The sequence below is a fragment of the Podarcis erhardii genome, assembly GCF_964252035.2.
Source record: "Podarcis erhardii genome assembly, chromosome: 13".
NCBI classification, from domain to species: Eukaryota; Metazoa; Chordata; class Lepidosauria; order Squamata; family Lacertidae; genus Podarcis; species Podarcis erhardii.
The window spans coordinates 52,426,665-52,450,703 of NC_138502.1; the positions used below are offsets into that span (position 1 = coordinate 52,426,665).

Genomic DNA, 24,039 nt, shown 5'->3' on the forward strand with positions numbered 1-24,039 from the left:
GGCAACCCTAAGGATATATAGTGAAGGCAGCAAGTGAGCCTCCCTGGGGAGAGCATTGCACAAGCAGGGAGCCACCAGAAAAAAGGCCCGTTCTCATGCTGCCTTCACCCTCCAGGCACACACAGAAGGGCGTTTGCTGACCCCCACAGGGTCGGGTTGGTGCATATGGGGAGAGGCAGCCCTGGAGGTATTGCGGTCCTGAGCCATTGTCACGGTTGGCACAATGCAACACAGTAGCCAGAGTCTTAATTCCCCAAACAGCAGCTTTTTCTCTCCTTTTTGTAAATCTTTTAATATTGATGTATTGATTAACAAACCCCGCTTTTCTTTGAAATGATTTGAAGGCAGCTGACAAGAATCAAGTAAAACAATCAAATAAGAACAAAAAAGAAAACCTGTAAGAATTAAAAAGTTGCAGATGTTAAAACAGTCATCAGAAGGCAGCCCCCCCCCCCCAATTTTAAAGGACAAAAATATCTGCTTCCAACATTAGAAGACCTCCAAGTACTCCAAGCAGAATGTAGTTGGGATTCATACAACCCAGCTGCCAACAGAAGAAGGTCTTTACAAGGCCATTCAACTGGACACAGGTATTGGAAAGGCCTTCTCCTCAGTTGTGATTCAGGGGTTGCTGGGACACACAAGAGCGCTTCTGTAGGAGTTATTAATAGGCAGGCAGACTCTTACAGGGAAAGGAGGTTCTCAAGATGTCCTAGTTCCAAACCTCAGTGGCTTTTATGACTGAGAGAAGGGCAACAGGAATTGTATAGCTGCCTAATCTTGCTCTGATTTCTTACCAAGGAGAGCTGATATGTTGCCATTTCCTTTGATGAAAACGTGTTTGACTTTAGTAGAACAGAGTTTTGTATTGTATTTATTTGTATACTGTCCTATAGCCACAGGTCTCAGGGCAGTTATAACATAAAATCACAATATAAAAGCACAAAATACATAATAAAAACAATAATGACCTGATATCCCCCCCCCAGCACATATTAAAAGGGCACTGAATGTCAATCAGCCAAAGGCCTGGTTAAAGAGGAACGTTTTTGTCTGGCGCTTAAACTGTGCAAGCCGAACCTCCCTGGAGAGTGCATTCCACAAACGGGGAGCCATTGCAGAAAAGGCCCATTATCTGCAGAGTTGGGTGTCAACCCAAAGCAGATCAGGCTGTGTAGGTTTTGGGTGCCCTGCTGTACAAATGAACAAGTCAGAAAGGCAGATAGATTCAAAGCATCATCCATGTGCATTTAAAGCGGATGACTTCCCCTAAAGAATCCTGGAAACTGCAGCTTCCCCCTCACAGAGCTACCATTTCCAGCATCCCTTTAAAAAACCTACAGTAGCAGAGAAGGAATATGTTTTGCCTGTCCGGGAGGCTTACAGCAACAGCAAGAGCCAAGAACTGGAAGAAAATCCTCAATAATGGATGAAGAACTTTTCAGGATGTGAAGCTGGTGATGATACAGTTCAGGATTGAGAAAGCAAAACAAGCAACAGCTGCAGCCTGGATGTAGGAGCCTCTGACAGATTTCTTCAGCACCTGCACAGCTGTGGATGAAGAAGGGCAGGAAGCAGAAAAGCTATAACGCTGTGTGCCAGAAGAGCAGCCAGAAGAACAGGATGAGGCCAAATCCTTGACTGGTTTTGCCCCATAGGCAAAATCAAACCACTATCTTAGTTTTTCTATTTTATTTCTGGCATTCATGTACCACCTTGTGGATGGTTGACAGATTCCTCTACAGGCCATGTACCCTAGAGGCAAGACCCCGCTGAGCAGCGATTCTTCAGACCCTCAATGGTCAGAGGCTCCACCACTGTAGGGGAATTACCCATTTAGGGGACCATACCAAAGGAATAAGAATCATTCACATTATTTTCTCAAGGCCTGAAAACATAGTCAAAATTATTAAGCCACCCGAATGCACACTGACATCCTAGTCTTGTATATATGCAAGGAGTTATTGTACACGATAAATTATTTAACCCATCTGCAGTCTGAGCAGTTTTGACCACTTCATGGGCTATTTATGTGAGTGGGAAGCAGGCATGTTAAAAAGCTTGTTTCTGTTACTGCCTGCTTACTTGTACGTTTCTATTACAGTAACATAAATCTACAGGAATACCTGGGAATTAATGTGATTATATCCCACTCCATCCCATAGGCTCAAGAGAGGCTTACAAGCTGTTTTTCTAAATGTTAATAGAGCTGTCTCCAGGGGGTTCACAGTTTAAGAAAACATGTTTTTTCTGGCATAAAAGAGGCTAAATTAAATAAAAAATGAGATTGTGAACACATATTTTTTTTTACAAAAACCCCAAACCCAAACAACTTAACACCCAAACCAAACTGTAGCCAACCTACCCAAAAAGCTACCTGAAGCACAATGTTGTTTGCAGGCAGGCAAAAGCCTAGTTGTTGTTGCAGCTCCATTCCAGCTGTAGTCCTGATGGTGTCCCTTGAGGTCCTGCCAGGAAACAGGCAGATCTTCATCCTTAGCCTCTAGAAATGTCCCACCACCAACTGTGAATTTCCTAGAGTGTGTGAGCCATCAGGGAATTCATCCCCTGTTGCTCATTACAGGTCCCAGCATCCAATATTTTAAATTCACAAAAAGTGATGGGGAGGGGGGAAAGGAAGATAACAAATAAAGCCCACAATCAGAAGAATCATGTGGTGCAGCTTTTGCTGGGTGGTTGCATTTCAGACTGAAGGTGTGGGAATACGTATTTGTTTGAATGTATCTGTAGATAGATACACACCCACCCGCCCTGCCCATTCAAAGCTAGGCTATTAGAATGGTTCTGTGCTCAGCCTTTTGTCTGCCACATTGTTTTTTATGTGCAGACATACAAACTCTCCACCTGGAATCTGCATTGTCTGGGTAGGGGAGTGAGGCTCTGTTCCACCTGAGTAGATTTCAGAGTCAGAGGAAGGATTTTGGATTAGAAGATCAGTGCTAAACGAAAAAGCTATACATTCACCACCAGTTGCCCAATGGATGATCTGGTTTGGTGGTCTGAGGACCTTTTATGTACAGTAGAAGAAATTACTTGCTCTTCTGGTTTTTGTACGTGACATGTATAAATGGATGGCAACTTTAGCAAACCAAAAGTGTATTTGTTACAAATCTGGACTTCACTTGGAAAAACTCTTGGATCCCTTCCTTCTTTTCTATGGAATATGATCCCCCAAAATCCTTATCCACACAATTTCTTCTCCTCTCTCTTTCCCTTCTCTCAGTTGTTTGGTGTTATTTCCCCCTCCTCTTTCTTTCATGGTGTTCATGTTTTAAAATACACTCAGTCTGCATCTTTGTAGAGTTATAAAATGTTGAATAAGCCACTTAAAAGAGAAAGATGACAAAGGACCATTAGCAGAACATAAGAAGTGCTTTTTGCTATATCAGACTAAGCTCCACTGAACCCAGCATTCATCTTTCAACAGCATGTTCCCCTGGGAAGTTCAGAAGCAGAGCATAAAAATGGTGCCTTTCCCCTCTTGCTTGCCCCCCCCTCCTGCCCCATGGTACTCACACTGCGTCTAAGCATGGATGAGCCATGTAACTATCACAGCTAATATCTCCCTTATATAGCATTTTTTTCTCTGGCTGCACACCATGATGCAATTGTTTGGTGGCAATTCTAGATGTGAAATTCAGAATGGGCAAAATCATTATTATTACCGTTTCCCATTTCATTTCTATACCACTTTATATTTTTAAGAAAACTGTTTGGAGGAGCAGTTTGCATGAAAACATGAAAACATCAAATGAAACAACCCAAAATAAAGCATTGCAGAAGAAAATCAAATATAAAGTATATATTCAAAGCGACATAACTAACAGAAAACTAAAATTTTATCTTAATGATTTCAAAATAAGACATAACAAAGGAGGTTCATGGTGGACAGTGGCTGTGGAAGATGGGGCTCGATGAGACCTGGTGTCAGGCAGAGAAGCAGAGGGACTTCAAGATGACCCTAAGTGTGCACTTAATGTTGTACCTGTCATGTTGCTTCCACAGATACAGCTCATACTTCAACAATTCTCCACATTTCCCCTCCTCAACCTTACGACATCTGCTTATGGTTTAGGCTTCTTGGCATATGTATGCAGATTTGTACATCACCTGGGTGTACAAGAGGAAACTCAACTAAGTTTCATTCAGAGTAGTCCTACTGAAATTAATAGACCTTAGCCATGTTTTGTCATTTCAATGGGTAAAACTGCCACCCCCATGGGATGTCACAACCTGTCAGAGACATGGGAAGAGTCAGACTAGGGAGATGAGGAATTACAGTCATAGAGCAAGAATTGGTTAGTTTGGGGCCCACTTCCTCCAGAGTTTCCAGCGGCAAATAGTGAAGTAGACTTAGAAGGCTCGGGGGGGGGGGGGGAGGGAGAGAAACAGATGGCCTTGAGGGGGCTGCTATGCAACCAGAAGGGAGGCAGCATTTAGAAGACTCTTCATCTGAGAGTGGAGAAGTCCATCCACCCTCCCCCTGCTCCAGGAGGGCTGAAAGGGTTAAAATGCAACAGAAGTGCAATGGAGGGAGGATGGGACATTGGTGCGCTTCCTGCTGCAGAAGGGGTGGAGACTCAGAGTGAGCAACTCATAACCAAGGGCAGATGGCTCAGTGCTGCTCTCTCTGTGTTAATTGTAAATAAACATACCACAAACCTGCCAGAGGCTCATTAATTCTTATCAGAGCTTGCTTGTGTCTGCCTGAGATCCTGACACAACCCTGGCCTCAAGCTCAAAATCAGAGAAGGATGAGCTGACCATGTCAGGAATGGTGTACTGCCTGCTGAGGAACTGGACTGGGTTCTCAACAACATGAGCCAGGACCCTTGCAGATGCCTTCCTCCTAGCCCTAGTCACGTGAGGAATCAAGAACCTCCTATACTTCACCATGGTACAGGGGGATCACCAGAAGGGAGGCCACAGAAAGGAGGTGAAGCACTCACCTTCAGGCCAGTGGGTTGGTCCTTTCAGGCCAAAGGATGGAGGTTGGTTGGACTAAACTGGAAGGAGGGACTCTTAAGACTTCACTTCCATCCTTTGTTGGAGCACATTGTTCATTTGGAGCTTTCCATGGTGCTGAATCATGGGTATCTCTGCTGTAGATGGATTACAATTTCTCTGATCAGGGGACAATTATTCAGAACATGTGTTTGAGGGCGGGAAGCTAATCAAAGTCAGAGACAAAAAAAATAGCATCCTGCAGCAAGAACCAAAGTATAAATCTCACAAATGGACCACTGTCTGGTGGCTATAGCTTCCCTTTCACAAAAATAAGAAAGAAGGAAGCCTCCAAGCTGCACAGAAAAAAGTGGTTTATTAGTCCCAGTGTGTTTCAGATAGAGACTCAGCAGGGGCACGATGTTCTGTATTCATGTTGCAAAATAATTACTGCAGGGTGTCTTTGTAGTCACATATATGCACTTAGAGTCAGGATGTCTCTCCACCCTCACCTCATCTTCCCACTTAGACGCAAGACCTAAACAATGGTGAATGCAGTATAAAGATTTCTAAACAATTATTTTTAAAAAGCATCCTCAAAATCTATCCTCAAAGAAAATCAGGAAAAAATTAGAGATAGTTACACTTAGACTGACCTGGTAAACAGAGTTGTATTTACCATATTTTTCACCCTATAGGACGCACTTTTTCCCCTCCAAAAATGAAGGGGAAATGTGTGTGCGTCCTATGGGGCGAATGCAGGCTTTTGCTGAAGCCTGGAGAGCGAGAGGCGTCGGTGCGCACCGACGTCTCTCGCTCTCCAGGCTCCAGGAAGCTATCTGCAAGCCTCACACGCCCGGGGAGAGTCTCCCCGAGCGCGCAAGGTTTGCGGGTGGCAGCCTGCAGCGCGGAGCACGGGGTGCCCTCCGGAGGACGCCCCGTGTTCCGCACAGGTGTCCGCTAGCCTTGCGCACCCGGGGGATCTCCCCCCGGGAGCGCAAGGCTTGCGGGCGGCAGCCGGCAGCACGGAGCACGGGGCGCCCTTCGGAGAATGCCCCATGCTTTGTGCAGGTGCCCACAAGCCTTGCGCACCGGGGGGGCGCGTGGGGCGCCCTGAAACAGAGGGCTCCCCATGCTGCGGACAGTAGCCTGCCGCCCGATGCGCGGGGCGCCCTGAAGCAGAGCGCCCCTCACGCCGGGCAGACATCGGCCAGCCCCACAAGCTCGGGGGACAGCGGGGAGGCGCAGCACCGCCATCCCACTGTTCCCCGACCTGGTTTTGGGGGGGAAATAAAAGAAAAATTTTTTCCCTTTATTTCCCCCCCAAAAAGTAGGTGCGTCCTATGGGACGGAGCATCCTATGGGACGAAAAATACGGTAGTTGCAATCATTTGAACTATAGAGCTTGGACATACTTCTCACCCTGGAACAGTAGAAAAACATGCCCATCACATTTCTTTTCTTTCTGTGGCATGCACGGAACTATGAAGGAGTAGTGATTTCTCAACAACTTAATTTCAACTTGAAATAGTTCCTACTTTCCCCCTGAATTTGAGCTATAATCAGTTTGACTTAAAAAAAAAAGTATACTATTCTTTGAGTTCAGTGCTATTCTAATTACTCTTGAAAAGAATGAGTAAACTGTGAAAGGCATAACTCTGTGGTTGCCATTTCTATAAAACTGCACAGGTTAGCATTTATTTGTACTCTACGATTTAGTATGGACAACTAGAAGTAAGAAGTTTTAAACCTTTCTGGCTGCGCCTGCATGTCGCTTTAAACCATAGTTAAGGTTTAAAGGATTACATGCAGCGTGTTGGCACACGGGGCAAAACTCATGACTGCTTCATTCCTCTTCTACTCTTGCTGCTGCCAAGCTGCCAGGAGCTAAGCCATGGTTTGGCTCACTGCTGTGTCTGAACCTGGACTCAGGGTTTGTTTCTCCCAAACAAACCACAAGAACATACTTTGGTTACAGCTCATGGTATGTTTGGAGCATAGGAGCCACCCTCTCCCTATATGAACAGGTCCCGTCATGGTGCTGGGGCATAGGTACCAACTCCTGGGAGCCAAGGTTCCTTCAGCCCCCACAATAAAATATTTGAGGGGGCTGGGCCCCCACAAAGTTGATAGGCATTGCCATTCAAATGGTGCATGTTCTGTGTCTCTTGATTGATTATGTGGGGCAGGGCTTACCTGCCCCCCCCCCATATTTTATCCAAATTGGCACCCGTGGTTTTGGAGAGAGCCTGAGAGGGATGTGATGCTAAGCTAACAATGGTTTCCCTCACAGCAGCACAAGCAGGAGCAGTGAAGCAGCCAGCCAATAATTTCACCCCATGCACCAGCATGCTACACATTCACCTTTAAACTGTAGTTAAGTGGAAAGGATCTAGAGGTCTTAGTAGATTACAAGCTTAACATGAGCCTGCATCAACAGAAGTATAGTACCCTGAACAAAGGAAGTAATAGTATGACTCTATTCTGCCTTGGTCAGACCACACCTGGAATACTGTGCCCAATTCTGGGCACCATAATTTAAGAAAGATGTTGACAAGCTGGAACGTGTACAGAATAGGGCAACCAAGAAGATCATAAGGGTCTGGAAACCAAGCCTTATGAAGAACGGTTGAAAGACTGGACATGCTTAGTTTGGAAAAGAAAAGAATGAGAGGAGATACGAGAGCCATCTTCAAATATCTGAACGGCTGCCACATGGAAGATGGAGCAAGCTTGTTTTCTCCTGCTCTGGAGGATAGGACTCAAACCCATGGCTTCAAGTTACAAGAAAGGAGATTCTGACTAAACATCAAGAAGAACTTTCTGACAGTAAGAGCTGTTCAGCATTGGAACTGTCTCCTTCAGGATGTTGTGGGCTCTCCATCCTGGGAGGTTTTCAAGCAGAGGTTGGGTGGCCATCTTTCATAGATGCTTAGCTGAGATTCCTGCATTTCAGGGGTGAAGTGAAGGACATGAGGCAGGAGTTGGTAATGCGGGTGAGCTGTGCATAAGCAAGCTGCCAGCTAGCTCTGTAGAGGCTCCTTTTATTGCCACAATATACAAACCTAGGCAGATATATTTTGGGCTGTGATCTTTACACATCTTCCAGTTCCAAGATCATGGGGTGGTACAAAGTTATTTTGGCACCTGTTTCCACCATGTCATTTTCCCCTTGCACAATGTATGACAAAGGAGACAAAGGTCACAGACAGAGCATGGCAGACTACTAAGACCGCAAGAGGTTAGACAGAGGGGAAGATATTCAGACAGCTGTGGATTTATCTGTGAAGGGGAGTGTGCTCTGCACCCCAAGGTCACGTGTGCAGACAGCTAAGGCTGCCCGTGGGTGGGAGTGTGCTCCACGACCCAGCGATCATTCCTACACAGGGGTTGGACAAAATGAGCCTTGGTGTCCCTTCCAACTCTACACTTCTGTTTTATGATCTATGACCCTAAGTGTGACATGTGAACCAGGACACTGACTTAAATGGGGACTGTAAACATGTGGTTAAATGCCTCCCACTGACATCCACTGAATATAGAAGTGCGTCACAAACCTTGGCAGGATTGTGTCCTGTCTTTGGATTTTAAGAGAACATTTCTGTATTCTGTTTGAACTATTTTTTACATGCCTAGCAAGACACAACACTGCTTGCTAGTGCTTAGGCTAATGACTGAAACCTAAATATGGATGATGCTTTAACTCTACTCTACTGCCTTGCAAGAAATGAATTTCCAGTATATATTCCCAGCTCCACAGCAGATGTTCAGTAAGCCTGGTCGATGAACTGTATTATGCTTTAAAATGCAGTGTATCAGATTAGCACTCAGTCCTATAGATGTGCATAGCTGCAATCATACAAAGAATGGTTTGTTCCAATGTAGCTGCAGGGGTGTCATATGTGATATGAGTGGCACAAATCTGTCAGGCTTTGCTGCCTATCCGCTGAAATCCCATTTTAACGGCTTTACTGCAAATATATTGGGTGTTGGGCCATCTTGGTTATTTTATTTATTTATGACATTTGTACACTGGCTGATGACAGAAAGTCTCTTGGGCAGCTTAAAATAAGTACATATAAAAACACTCCAAGTACAAAAAGCCCCATAGAAAGCATATATAGCACAAGTATTACAATAAAACCAAACCGTTCTCAACCCCAAAAGTAAAAATTGAGATGCCCAAGCTACACAAGTTATTTAAAATGTCTAGCTGAACAGAAAACTTTTCACTTGACATCAAAAACCTTCACAGAGATGCTTCCAGGCCCTTTTTCCTGGAAAGGCTGCCCCACAGCCAGGGTGTCACTGCCAGCAGAAGCAACGACTTGTGTGGCTGCCCCACTTGGAGCAGCACTTTCAGAAAAGAACTTCATGTTCTGGTGGGTACATATGGGAGAAAGTGGCCTTTCAAGTAGGTGGTCTTTTAGTTACGGCTAAAAGCAGCATTTGAAATAGGGCCTATAAATGGACTGGGAGCCAGTGCAGCCGACAGGCATAAAATAGAATAAATAAATTAGGCAAAATGAATCCATCACCTCCAGCAACAGATGCTCCAGGGCAGTGATGAAAGCCTTCTGGTTTTTCTTCCTAAGCTCTGAGGCATCTCTCTCAGCTGGAAGACAAAGATGTATATACATATAGATGGTCCTTCTCTTCCCCAATGCTGATGCCTCCCCTGATGCTGCTTTCAAAAGTGAAAACAGAAGCAGTGCTACTGGGGATGGGGGGGGGGGAATCTCGTGCAAGCGTCATGAGGGCTGCACTGCAAGGCCTGTTCCTGAAAGGGAGTACCAGAGACCAAGAACGAGGGGAGTGTTGAGATGCTAGAGGTGTCTCCTCATTTCAGGCTAAGTGTGAAGGACGGCTGGATGTGCCTCTTCCATCCAAGGAGCAGCCACACTACTGGTGCTCTCACCCATCACTGGACCCCAAGGCAAGTCTTTGCACCAGGGGCGGGGAAGAAGGGCTTGAGAGAAGGGTGGAGGAAGGGGCTGATCAGGTTGCTTGAGCCTCCTCAGACAGACCCATCAAACTTCAAACTTGCCGCTCAGGGGGTTTAGATACTGGAGGACACTTCTTGGTTCATTTTCAGGCCAGTTGGCTCATTCTTTACCCAAATGCATCCTAATGTAGCCCTTATTGATGTGGTGTTTGCATAACAAGTAAGCAATGACCAACTCCTTGGGAGATGCATTGTTTGCCCTATTATGTAAACACACCTTCAGGAAGGACAACGTAAGTTGATTTTTTAAACACTAATTGCAAATCTGTGTGTCACGAGGGCTCCAAACCATTGGTTTATGCTGTGCCTGATTCATTGGTCAGGCCATTTCTCAAACCAATAAGCCTCTTCTAGGCAAAGGCCATTCTAGGGGTGGGGAACAGGATCTTGTGATGGGACAGATCCTGAACTTCCCCACACCTTGTGAGCCAGTATGACAGGTTAGGCAGATGGTGCGCCTCACCTGTCAATCACCTGGCATCATCATGACAGCAGCTGATCCAGCTTCAAAGGAAAGAATTGGAAGTGGGGCTGCCAAGAGGTAGTATGGCAGAGCTGCCATATTCTGAAGAGCAAAAAAGAGGACACATTTGCCGACTTCTACTTCTAACTACAGATCATTATGACGACTCTCATTCTAAATACTATATGTAGGCTATAGGAACTGTGATATATTGCTACTAGCAGTGTTATTAACTTTCAACAACAAAATAATAATAATACAAACAATTGAATTGGCTTTAATCAAATAAGTAACTAATTGTAAAAGTAAATGTGCTCTAATTACAAAAAGATAGAACATGTGTTTCAATACATTGGTAGGCTATATGAATATAGGGCAGAGGAGGAAGAGGAAGACAGTATAGATTTACAGCAGTGGTTTACGGGAAGCCACAACTCAGAGGCAGATGAGGGGAAAAGTTGGGAAATCATGGGAGAGCCAGAGCAACACCTGGCTGACGCGTTGCCATAAGAAAGCATTCCAGACCCTCCATCTCCCAGAACCCAGCAAGCCTTGAAAGTAGGAGAGCAAAGAGCTCAAAGACAGAGGGCACAAAACAGCACCCGTAGGGGAGGAGATGATGAGAATGAGGAATGAGGAAGTGGGAGAGAAGGGGGTGGAGATTCACTCGGGGCAACGCCACTATCCAAGAGGTTGGGTTCTATAGCCTCTCTGTGTGAAGACTGAAATAAAAAAGGACTGTAAGAAACTTTTCCTTGTCTTTATACTTTCCTGGGCAACCAGCCGGGAGCCGCTAGCAGCATCCTGACAATGAAACTCCTGTATTGGTACAAATGTAAATGACTACCTCATGGTCACGGCAGGAATGCCTTTGAGGCTGGTGGAGCAAAGAGACTCAGTCAGTTGCTATCACCTGTTTCAAGGGTTTCCGCAGGCAGAGATTCCACTGGTTCTGCCCGCTAGCCCTTTGGCTTTCCTGCCAGTGGTAGAGTTCCCCCCCCCCTCACTGGCAGAAGCCAGAAGGGCAATGCCCCACTCAAACCACCTCTCATTGGGCATGTTGGAAGCTTGGATTTCTCAGTTAGCTCCCACATGCTGTGTTCAAAATAGATGGGAACGAAGTATCCATTCACTTTCATACTTCTCTAGAAAAGGGGTGAAGGTGAGTCTTCACTAGGAATATGGAACCTGTGACTTTCCTGATGTTGTTGAACAACAACTACCACCATTCCTGACCCTTGGTCTTGCTGATATCTGAAAGGCCATCAACTACTCATTCCTAAACTGCATACACTGTGCCCATGTACACCTTTAAAGGACATTCAAAGCATATTCATACTTTCAAAGAATTATGGGCATGGTAGTTTGTTAAGGAATGTTGGGAATTGCACTGCTGAGAGGCATAAACTACAATGTCCAGAATTCTCTGAGAGAAAGAATGTGCTTGTAAGGTATAGTGAATACATAGCCTGTGGCTTTTAAAATCACTATTACCTTTGAACAAGGCATCAGTCCTAAGCAGGCTTTTTAATGCAAAAAAGGAGAGGTGCCAAATATACTTGTTGTTGTTCAGTCGTTTAGTCATGTCCGCCTCTTCGTGACCCCATGGACCAGAGCATGCCAGGCACTCCTGTCTTCCACTGCCTCCCGCAGTTTGGTCAAACTCATGCTGGTAGCTTTGAGAACACTGTCCCACCATCTCATCCTCTGTCGTGCCCTTCTCCTTGTGCCCTCCATCTTTCCCAGCATCAGGGTCTTTTCCAGGGAGTCTTCTCTTCTCATGAGGTGGCCCAAGTATTGGAGCCTCAGCTTCAGGATCTGTCCTTCCAGTGAGCACTCAGGGCTGATTTCCTTCAGAATGGATAGGTTTGATTTTCTTGCAGTCCATGGGACTCTCAAGGGTCTAAATATACTTAGCCAGCGGCAAATCAAGATTGCATATGCTACCAGGAAGACAACGATAAGAGTAGTTTGTGGTCCCGAAGTTATTTTGGGTTTTTTCTGCGTTTTGGAGAAGACCCGGGAGCGATGGGATCGAGAGACGCATCTTCGGTAAGCCCTGCGGGCCCTGTGCAGCGATGTCTCTAGCCCCCACTGGGAGTGGCGACAAACCTCCATAACTCTAAGAATAGTCGCCCTTGGAAAAAAAGGGATTGATGCTGGATTTATTTTGGAAAATTGAGCCCAAGGAGTGACAGATGTTAACGGATTAAGTTAAGGAGCCCGACCTGTATTTCGGACTTAAGATGGCGCTGGGACTAACATCGGGAGAGTGAAACAAAGAAACTTCCACTTACCCGCTGTAGAAACGTGGAGAGGAAAGCCCCCGTCGGACGCTCCGCGGGGCAAAAGTAACCAAACAGAAAACTAACTAACCTAAAGAAGACCTAAGAGACTTTGTATCGCTGGGACAGGAAAACTTGAGGGGGCTCAAACGGGAAACGGAGAAGAGCGAACGGAGGTAACAACTAGAAGTGGAAATATAGAGGGTGGAAAGGAGGGGGAGAGGAGAAAGCAGCTAGAAAATAGCCAGAAAGATCGAAGGCGCAGACCTCCCCCCCCCCCACTGCTGCTCCTCCATTAACTTGTTAAGGGCGTGAAGCAGATGCGATTTCCTTTTTTTACCACCTTTCATCTGCGCCCCCCCTCTCCTGCAGGAACTCTCGATTCTTTGCCTTCCCCTACAGTTTCTTAATGGCAAGTGGGGAGTCAGTGTATTAACGATACTTTAGCAACCCTGTCAGGCAATTCAGTCGGACTTTGGGTGTCCTCGCAAGATTTAAAAGGTCCCAGTCATATATTTGGATTTGGTTTGCGTTAGTGAACCTTCGTTAGTTTTTGGACTTGAGCTACGTGCGGAACGTGCGGAACATCTCCCTTAGAAGAGCAGAAGCTCCACCCCCTCTTTATCTATATTCATTGGAAAGTCGATACTCAACGCAACTCAGATCCCCTCCCTCTGACGACGGATTGACTTACTCTGAGAGACTGGACTTGTTCCCCTCCCGGCCGCCCCCCCTCCCCCCCCTGACGTATTCCCTGTACCTTACCTTTTTTCATTTCTTATTTTATCTTTGCTACCCCTTTTTGTATGTACAGCCCTTCTTGTATGTATTTTATCTCTGTTAACCCTCCTTGTACGCACAGCCTTGGCTGCATCTTTTTAGAGATCTTAACTAGACACTGTTAACGGACTGACGGACTAGAGCCACGACAGCATTTTCTCCGGAATTGGAATCCAGGCACCGTTCAAACGGACTAAGCAAATCAACTGGCTGAAAATTGAAGGGCAAAATAGAAGGATCCCCAACTCATTCCTACCCATATCCTCCTCACCATACCCTTCCTTCTCTGATCCCTCCTCCTTTTTCCCTTCCCAAACGCTCCCCCTTTCTTTTTTTCCACAGTCCCACCTTTTGTGCCCCAGGTCCGTCTTGCTCCCCCCCTTTTTTTTTTCCTTCCTCCTTGTTTTTCCTCTCTCTCTTTTTTTGATCTCCCCTTCTTACCTATGATTTTTCTTTCTTAATTATAGTTTATTTCTACTGAGTATAAGATCTTGCCAAGTCAGCAGTGGCCCCTCCAGTTTTAAATCGGATATCATTTATAACGTGGGCACTGATTTGGAGAAAGTATCTTGGGGGGGCTATGGGGATTTGACAGTAGGAAGCGGCTATAAAGTGTTGATCCACCCCAAAGGTGGGCCAGTGCTCTGTTTGTTTGAGATAATCAAACCCCCCCAGATTGTGCGCCCCCCAGGGGAGAGCCATAGAAACTTCTAATTTTGTCTACATTTGTAAATAGGGAGGGAGGGAGGAAGTAGATCATACAAATGGCGGGAAAGGAGGGGAAGAAGCCAGTAGGAACACCAATAGAGAGGAAATCCTCAAAGCAAGAGGAAATTAGAGACCTAGATGCCTTATGGCTAAAAATAAAAGAGGAATTCAAACAGAACGGAAACTATATGGAAAGAAAGTTAGGAGAGATGCAAGAATCTTTTGATAAGAAAATAGAGGAGGTGGTAGGGGAAATATCAAATAAGATAAAGGACCTTACGGTGCGAACAAAGTCCTTAGAAGAAGCAAACAAAAAAACCCAAAGAGAGATGAAAGAACTGAGAAGAGACGCTGAGAAAACAAAGGAGAACTTTGGAGAGATAAGTAAGAGTCAAGACCAAGTATTGGATAACCTAGCCATGATGGAAATGAAACAAAAACAGTTAAATTTAAAATTTAGAGGAGTAGGAGAAGAGATGGAGGAGGACATTAAAAAGAAAATGACTAAAGAACTGGCGAGGTGGTTAGCACTAAAAGAGGAGGAAGTTGCACAAACGATAGAAAATGCCTTTAGGATAAAAATAAGACCGAAGCATAACAGACTTAAAAAAGTTCCAGGAGATTGTTTAGTGATTTTCAAATCGATAGAGATGAGAAACATAATCCTGAGGGAAAGCTATCGGAAGAAACTGGTAATTGACGGAAGACCAATTATCATTTTCAAAGAAATACCAATCAGACTCCTCCGCAAGAGAGAGGGTTACAAACAGATAGCAAGTATTTTAAAAAAGAACGGTATACAACACAGGTGGGAATTCCCCGAGGGGATTTCCTTTTTCCACAAAGGGAAAAGATTCAAGATAACAGACACTCAAGAAGTCAGTAAATTCTTACGAAGATATGACAAGGAGCTTGGAGGAATGGACGAAAGGTTCGGAGGAAGGAGTGAGGAGAGGGTAGAGAAGGCTGGTGCGGGAGTGGGGGGGAGGGGGGAGGGGGGAAGTGGGATGGAGGAGGGGGAGAGGGGGAGAGAGGGGGAGGAGTCAGAGGACGAGGGAAAGGGAGAGGAGGAAGAGGAAGTAGAGGGCAAAACTACCCGAATTTAATAAGGTTAGAATCCAAACAAGTAATTCACTGACTTATTGTTAGATAAAAATGTCTTCGAACCTTAAAATTTTAACATGGAATGTAAATGGTCTAAATGAAAAAACTAAGAGGAATAGAATTTCAAACGTGTTGAAAAAGAAAAAACTGGACGTAATTTGCTTACAGGAGTCTCACGTAGCCAAAAGGCATAAGCATGTATTAGTGAATAAGAATCTGGGAACAGAATTTGTAAACTCCACGGCAGAGAAAAAGAAAGGAGTAGTGACATATATCAATGAAAAATGGGAACCTAGATTGATTTACAAGGACGAAGAGGGAAGGATGTTGGGGGTCCAAATCAACTTTCAGGGGGAGAAGATTAATGTAGTAAACATATATGCCCCAAATTCCAACAGACAAGAGTTTTTCAAGAAATTAGAACAAGCGTTAATAGATTTAGGAAACGAAAAGATGATATTATTGGGAGATTTTAACGCAGTACCGTCACCGGAAATCGACAGACAAACAGAAAGGGGAACGAGAAATCAAGGAAAGTTACCCAAAACATTCCAAGATCTGGAAGAAAATATGGACCTAATAGATGTATGGAGGCACAAGCACCCATTAGAAAAGCAGTTCACCTTCTTTTCAGAGGTGCATAAAAGTTGGGGCAGAATAGACCAAATTTGGGCTTCGAGGGAACTTACCTTAAGAATTGTAAAATCCGAAATTCAGCCGAGAACCCTCTCGGACCACAACTCAATAACAATGGAATTAAAAGGTGTTATGCAGGGGGGTTTCAGATGGAGGCTGAATGAATACCTATTGGATAGTGATGAGATTATCGATAAAGCTAAAGCCACTCTAAAAGAATACTTCAATCTTAACCTCAACACAGAAACAGACTTGGGAATGGTATGGGATGCTAGTAAAGCGGTCTTAAGAGGCTTCTTCATCCAGCAAAATAACTATAAGAAGAAAGCAAGACATCAAAAGAAGGAAGAAATTCTTAAACAGCTAAGGGAATGCGAGAGAAAATTGATAGACGACCCGAGACATGAACAAAGTTTACAAACAACAAAACTATTGCAAACACAATATTCGATGTTAGTGAATCAAGAAGTCGAATGGAAAATCAAGTTAACGAGACAAAGATATTTTGAATCGGCCAACAAAACGGGAAAATTTCTAGCCTGGCAATTGAGAAAAAGACAAAAGCAAAATGTGATAAATAAAATATTGGTTGAAGGTGAATTGGTAACAGACCCAAAAAGAATACAAAATAATTTCCTTAAATTCTATGAGGAGCTATATAAGAAAGGAGAAGAGGACCCAATCTGCGTGGAAAGATATTTGGAGAAATGTAAAGGGAAAACCGTCACAGAGGAAGAGAGACTTCAATTAAATCGCTCTATAACTACAGAAGAGATACAGATGGCGATAAAAAAAATGAAATTGGGTAAAGCACCTGGCCCGGACGGTCTCTCGGCAAAATATTACAAAGTTCTGGAAACCCAATTAACACCTACGCTCTGCGACACCATGAATAATATCTTGAGAGGAGGGAAAATACCCGAGTCTTGGAGGGAAGCCTTTATAACATTAATTCATAAAGCTGACACAGATAAGCTGAATATGAAGAACTATAGACCAATATCCTTGCTCAACAATGACTATAAAATCTTTGCGGATATTCTGGCAAATAGACTGAAAAAGTGTTTAACAAACCTTATCCATAAAGACCAGGCGGGCTTCCTTCCAGATAGGCTTTTGAAAGATAATGTGAGACATGTTATCAATATAATTGAATATCTGGAGATCAACAATGACATCCCTGCGGCGTTAATCTTTATAGACGCAGAAAAAGCGTTCGATAATGTCTCTTGGCTGTTTCTGTTAAAATCCATGGAAAAGGCGGGAATAGAGGGAGAATTTATGAATGGAATCCAGGCGATATACTCAACTCAATCTGCCAAATTAGTAATAAATAATAACCTCACAAATAAATTTAACATTGAGAAAGGAACAAGGCAGGGTTGCCCTCTATCCCCGCTCTTATTTATTACAGTTTTAGAAGTCCTAGCGAATAAACTAAGAACAACGCCAGAGATACAAGGGATAAAAATTGGATCAAAGGAGTTTAAACTAAAAGCCTATGCAGACGATCTGATGTTATCCCTGGAAGACCCACATGAGTGCATGGGCAGAGCGTTTGAGGTCATAGAGGAATATAGCAGATTTGCTGGCTTTAAATTGAACAAACTGAAAACAAAAATGCTGACAAAGAATCTGGGTAACGATACAAAAGGGAATTTAGAGAGACAATATGGAATTAAAGCGGCCAAAAAAGTAAAATATCTAGGAATATGGCTCTCACCGAAAAATATAAATTTAATTGGAGATAACTATTCGGCAACCTGGAACCAAATTAAAAAAGATTTGGATGTTTGGAATAGGGTCAACCTTTCGTGGCTGGGCAGGATGGAGGCTATAAAAATGAATATACTTCCCAAGATGCTGTTCTTGTTTCAAAATATTCCTGTGATCAGAGGCCCCAAAATTTTCAAAGACTGGCAGAAAACTCTGTCAAAGTTTATATGGCAGGGAAGAAGACCAAGGATCAGGTTTAAATTACTTACGGATCGGAAGGAGAGAGGAGGGCTTGCAGTCCCCAACCTAAAATTGTACTACGAAGCTGCTTGTCTATGTTGGGTGAAAGAGTGGATCACTTTGGAGAATACGGATTTGCTAGACCTCGAAGGGGCAGACAATAGGTTTGGCTGGCATGCCTACCTCTGGGCTAACAAAGCGAAGGTCCATAAAGGATTTTCGAATCATATTATTAGGGGCCCATTGTATGAGGTCTGGGAAAGAAATAGAAAATTGCTAGAAGAGAAAACACCTTGGTGGGTATCCCCAACAAACATCTTAACCATCAAAAAAGTAAATCAAGAAGACCAAAGAGTGACATATGAAGATCTATTAGTAAGATCCCAAGACAGTTGGAAATTGAGACCATATGAGGAACTAAAAGGGAAGCTGACCGGCTGGATCCAATATCATCAGGTTAATGCAATATGGACGGAGGATAAAAAAATAGGAATGAACGAAAAGAAATCCAAATTCCAGATTGAAATAATCGAAAGCAAATCCAAATTGTTATCTAAAATGTACAATATATTATTGGAATGGGACACAAAAGATGAGGAAATTAAAGAGGTGATGGTTAAATGGGCGATGGATCTGGGGCATAATATAGAATTGGAAAAATGGTCAAAATTGTGGAATGAGGGCCTAAAATTTACAGCAAGCGCTGCAATAAGAGAAAACTTAGAAAAGATGATATACCGATGGTACCTAACACCAGAAAAATTAAACAGGATGTATAAGAGCGGTGATAAGGCCTGCTGGAGATGTAAAACAAATGTAGGTAATTTTATACACATGTGGTGGGCATGTGAGGAAATAAAAAAATTCTGGAACCAAATTTATGATGAACTAAAAAAGATACTCAGATACACATTCCCAAAAAAACCGGAGGCCTTTTTATTAGGGATCGTCGGAGACGAGATAAAGAAAGCAGATAAAACTTTATTCCAGTATTCAACAGCAGCGGCTAGAATGCTAATCGCCCAAAATTGGAAAAATACAAACATACCATCGGTGAAGGATTGGCAAACGAAATTATATGACTTTCTGGAATTGGCAAAAATGACGCAAAGAATCAGGTACCAAAAAAATACAAAGCTAAATGAGGATTGGATTAAATTTATGAACTATATTGAAGGTAATTTCAAAAACCTACCAACTATAGCAGGTTGGCTTTAAAACTTCCGATGTATAAATACAAATCTAGACTAACACCAGCTGTTAAAGGGAAATTGCAAAATTGGAATCCGAAATCAGCAGGGAAGGAGGTCAGGTGACATGTTCTAACTGTAACATGCACCATATTTCTTGTTCGTTTTTTTTTTATTTCTTTCTTTCTTTAATGTATTTTCTCGGCTTTTCTTTTTCTCTTCAGTGTTCTTTTTCTTTTCTTTTCTCAACTCGCTTGTTATTGGATGAAGTGAGCAGTTACTTTTTTGTTATGTATTTTTAATCACTTTTTGGTGTTGTATTTTTTCTTTTTCTTTTTCATGTTTGTAACACACTGAAAGAAACTCAATAAAAAAAAGAAAAAAAAAAAAAGAGTAGTTTGTAAGCCTCATTCAAACAAATAAGCTGCAATGTGGTGGGCAACAGAAATCAAAATCATGCTGAGGCTGTTCGTGTGGCCAAGCAATGCAAATGATTCTACCACAGCACAAGCTTCCAAAGAAAACAGTCTGCTGTGCCATGATGTCCAAGCCCAGTAGCCACACTCAAGCAGCTTGCCACATATGGACCTCAAGCAGTTTTGGATGTCAGGAGGCTGCTGCTTTATGCAACTCGAACCTTGAGATATATTTGCATGAATGTAGAACTTGTTGTTGTTTAGTCGTTTAGTTGCGTCCGACTCTTCGTGACCCCATGGACCAGAGCACGCCAGGCCCTCCTGTCTTCTATTGACCACATCCAACCTACCAAGGTTCATGGTTCTTACATTCCAGGTTCCTATGCAATATTTTTCTTTACAGCATTGGACTTTCCTTTTGCTTCCAGGCATATGCACAACTGAGTGACCTTTCAGCTTTGGCCCAGCCGCTTCATCAGCTCTGAATCTACTTGTACTTGTCCTCTGCTCTTCCTCAGTAGCATGTTGGATGCCTTCCGACCTGAGCGGCTCATCTTCCAGCGTCATAACTTTTATACTGCCTTGCTGTGGCGAAGGGGCTTGAATAACTCAGAGAAGCTATGAGCTCTGCCATGCAGGGCCACCCAAGATGGACAGGTCATAGTGGAGAGTTTTGACCAAACGTGATCCACCTGGAGGAAGAACCGGCAAGCCACTCCAGTATCCCTGCCAAGAAATCTTCATGGACAAATGTAGAACTACCAAACCACAAAACTACATTAAGATGCACAAAAGCAAAGGCATATTTTTATCAAATTAAAACCAGCAGAAGTCCTGGTCCCCAATCAGCAGAAGATGCAGCAGGCCTGCTCACCATACGTTCAAGTAACACACATTGCCATCCTAAAAGGCCACTGACTTCAGAGTCTACGATTGCATAACTACATCATTTGGGCATACAAAGATGTGCCAAAATATGGGTACTCAAATTACTGTAGATGTCAGAGTAGAGAATAAAACTACGCTGAGTCACAATGTATTTTGCTAGCTACCCAATATAAATCAGCCCACCACAGTTTGGAAAGGCATGTGCCCGAAAGCCCTGAAACAAAAGGCCAGACACACACACACACACACACACACACACACACACACAGAGAGAGAGAGAGAGAGAGAGAGAGAGAGAGAGAGAAACATCTGCTAGAAAGATGCGAGAGAGAGAAAAGAGGAGAGGGTTAAATGCAGCGACTCAATAGATAGACATTAGCAGAGAGGTATCTTAGGGGTTGCATTTGAGAGAGGATAAGGGAGAAAAGCTGGTCCCAAAGTGAATCAAGTTGGCAGGCAGGAGACACCAGATCCAATGGCGGCAGAGGGCAGGACGTGGGTAGGTAAGGGAGCATCTCAACCCAATGAGTGCTGCAGCGCTGTTGAATGACGGGAGGTGCGCCCAATAGAGGCATACCTTAGGTGGGAGCTAGGGTACCAAACAAAAAAAAAGTGGACATTTTGGCAAATTTAAAAAATCTGCCTGGATAGACACTTTACCAAAAAGAAGATGTGTCCAGGAAAAACTAGACATATGGAAACCCTATAGTATGAGGGATGCTGATGTCATTTCGTGGGGAAGGCATGAGCTTTCGTTTAAAAAAATAAAAGCAAGTGGGTTTCCTATAAATAAAGTGACAAAGCCAAAGTTACAGGCAAACCTTAACTTTCTGAATGATTTCTGTGAGATAGTCACCGTAGCTGCTCCCAAATTTCAGCATTTTTAGACAGTGAGTGAAGCCAAGGCTGTGATTGATCAGCAGATTGTTTGGATGCCAGGAGACAGGAATCCTTCTCTGCACTTTCTTTCCAGCTTCTGTCTCCTTTTCCATTCCATGGAAACCCTGTGCTTACATTCTGTGAGTTACTTTCTGCAAATTTTACTATACAGTAAGTACTATACAGTAACTATACAGTAAGTGTGGGTAGGGGTTAAATAATTCTCCTTCTTTTGAGTGTGTAAGGGAGAGCTCAATCCACATACAATATTTCACTCCCCCCACCCCTTGGCAGCCCAGGAAGTAATGAAGGGGTGGAAAGAACCAGGCTTTCTTGGAAAGAACTTGAGGAGTGTTAATAGCATGTCACTTTTACAGCTTAGATCTAGGGGAAAACTACATGGATGTTGGCATGCAATTCTGTTCGCTGATAGCTTATTGATTCACTCTTCATAGAAAACAAATAGGAGATGAATGAACAGGCCCATTTCCATCTTGTCTGCTAGACAGGAAACAGGCTATGTTGATCTACTTGACTTACACTAGTTGGAGCTGCTTTAATCCTGGGGAGATAAGACATGTTGCAAGGTTTGGACAAAAATAATGCATAGCAAAACTTTATCACTCAGGATCTCGCTTCTGATTTTTATTAGCATGACTTACCACAACTCACCCTGGGTGGGAAATCTGCTTACCCTTTGCAAGTCTGTATAACTCCCATGGCATTCAGTGGCCTCAGTTGCCCATTTGCTATTGGGTGGTTGGACTGACACGTGGGGTGGACAACTCTCACAGCAATCCTGATTTCTTCCACTTCCTCCTATTTTCCTCCAGTTAAGGGGGCACAGTCATTCTCACCAACCAGAGAAAATCAAAACTCTTGGGCAGGGCTAGACAAAGAGGTTCAGGTTCTCAACATTTCAGAGAGAAATAATAGAAAATGATAGGAAACTATTATCGAAAATGTATAATCTGTTGCTAGAATGGGAAATGAAAGATGAAGAGGTTAAATTAGTTATGATTACATGGGCACAAGATGGAGGATTGGGAAAAACTATGGAGGACTGAGATAAAATTTACTGCAAGTGTGGCGATTAAAGAAAACTATGAAAATGATGTATAGATGGTATCTAACTCCAGTAAAATTAGAAAAAATGTACAAAAATAAAAGAAAGTGTTGGAAATGTAAATTAGCAGGAGACTTTTTTTCATATGTGGTGGGATTGCAAAATTGTTAAGAAATATTAGGAAATGATTTATAATGAAATGAAGATGATGTTTAAAATAACTTTTGTTAAGAAACCAGAAGCTTTTCTATTAGGTATAACAGGAGTGGACATACCAGGACCACAAAAAGAAGACTTATTTAAGTATACAACTACAGCTACACGAATACTGCTAGCACAGCACTGGAAAGAAGAAGGTGTCCCAAAGAAGATTGGCAAGTTAAATTAATGCAATATGCTAAAATGGCAAAACTGACATTGAAACTAAGAGGAAGAGATGACGAGTTTAAAGAAGACTAGAAGGACTTTATTGTATATATACAGAAGCAATGTACACAGGTTAATACATTAGCAGGATTCTAGAAATATTTGTAAGGAAATATGAATGGACAATAAGTAATTTTAATGATTTTTAAAATTAAAATGGACATGGGGTATGATGATAAACAATGGAACCAGGGAAGGGACTAGGGGGAAGTCAACTTTTCTTTTTCCTTTTTCAATTTATTGCTTTTTTCTTTTTGCTTTTTTCTATGTCCGATTATGAATATGTATTATTGGTGCTATTGTTGATGTTATTCTTTCTTTTCTTTTTTCTTTTTCTGTTTTATATTTGGAAAATGAAAAATGAAAAAAAGAAAAAGTTCTGGAACTTGCTGACCTTTTTTAGGGGAGCACCCACCCAAAGTTGTTGAGCCAGACAGCGCCTCTGCAGCACAGCCTCAAGCAGCATGCCACCTGCCACCTCTGCCACGCAGGCCCAAGCGCCATGCAGGGGGACAGAACTACAGAACTGCTGGAACACAACAAAGAGGGGCTAGAACTCAGTTCCAATGAGCTCCAGCTGGAAAAAAGTCCTGCTCTTGAACTATCTTTCTGCTTCAGCATATATTTTGCTAGGTTGTATCAAAACTCCTTGAAATCTTGTGCTTTAACTGTGCAATAAAGGTGCTTAAACATTATTTCATGATCAGCAGCTAAGCGCAGGCTACAGTGTTCTCTTTAAATTTGCTTTGCCTTTCTGTGACAATGAGGCAAATGTAGAAAATGCTTCTAATAGATGATGTATGGGGCAAGAAAACAGGTGGAGAGATCAGTTGTTGGCAGGCAGAGTAACAGGCACCAGAAAGCGTTGCTGAATCTAGCAGTTAAAAGCACACCAGTGCAAGTAGATAAATAGGTACTGCTGTGGCAGGAATGTAAACAGTGTTTCCATGTGCTCTGGTTTCTGTTGCACCAGAAGCGGTTTAGTCATGCTGGCCACATGACCCAGAAAGCTGTCTGTGGACAAATACGGCTCCCTCGGCCTGAAGTGAGATGAGCGCCACAACCCCACAGTCACCGTTGACATCCAGGGGTCCTTTACCTTTACTTTTTACCTGTTGAGCCTAGAATGAGGCTTCATATTTCAATGGTTACATACTCACGGCTCTGAGGCTTTTTGATGGCTCTGGTTCTTTAACCCTAGTTAAAGAGGAAATTTGCATTTACCCATAATGCTAAGTCATAGTTAGCATTAACCAAGATTTATAAACCAAC

At 43.2% G+C, this 24,039-nt stretch overlaps 1 long non-coding RNA gene across 1 annotated transcript in view; it reads left to right on the forward strand.

Moving 5' to 3' along the window:
• LOC309326430 overlaps window positions 1-23,061 on the forward strand; it is a 33,904-nt gene extending 10,843 nt beyond the window's left edge. The window contains exons 2-3 of the long non-coding RNA XR_014150300.1: window positions 9,815-9,901; window positions 21,275-23,061. This is a non-coding gene — a long non-coding RNA (uncharacterized lncRNA). The remainder of the gene's footprint in view (window positions 1-9,814; window positions 9,902-21,274) is intronic.
• Window positions 23,062-24,039: the final 978 nt, after the last annotated feature.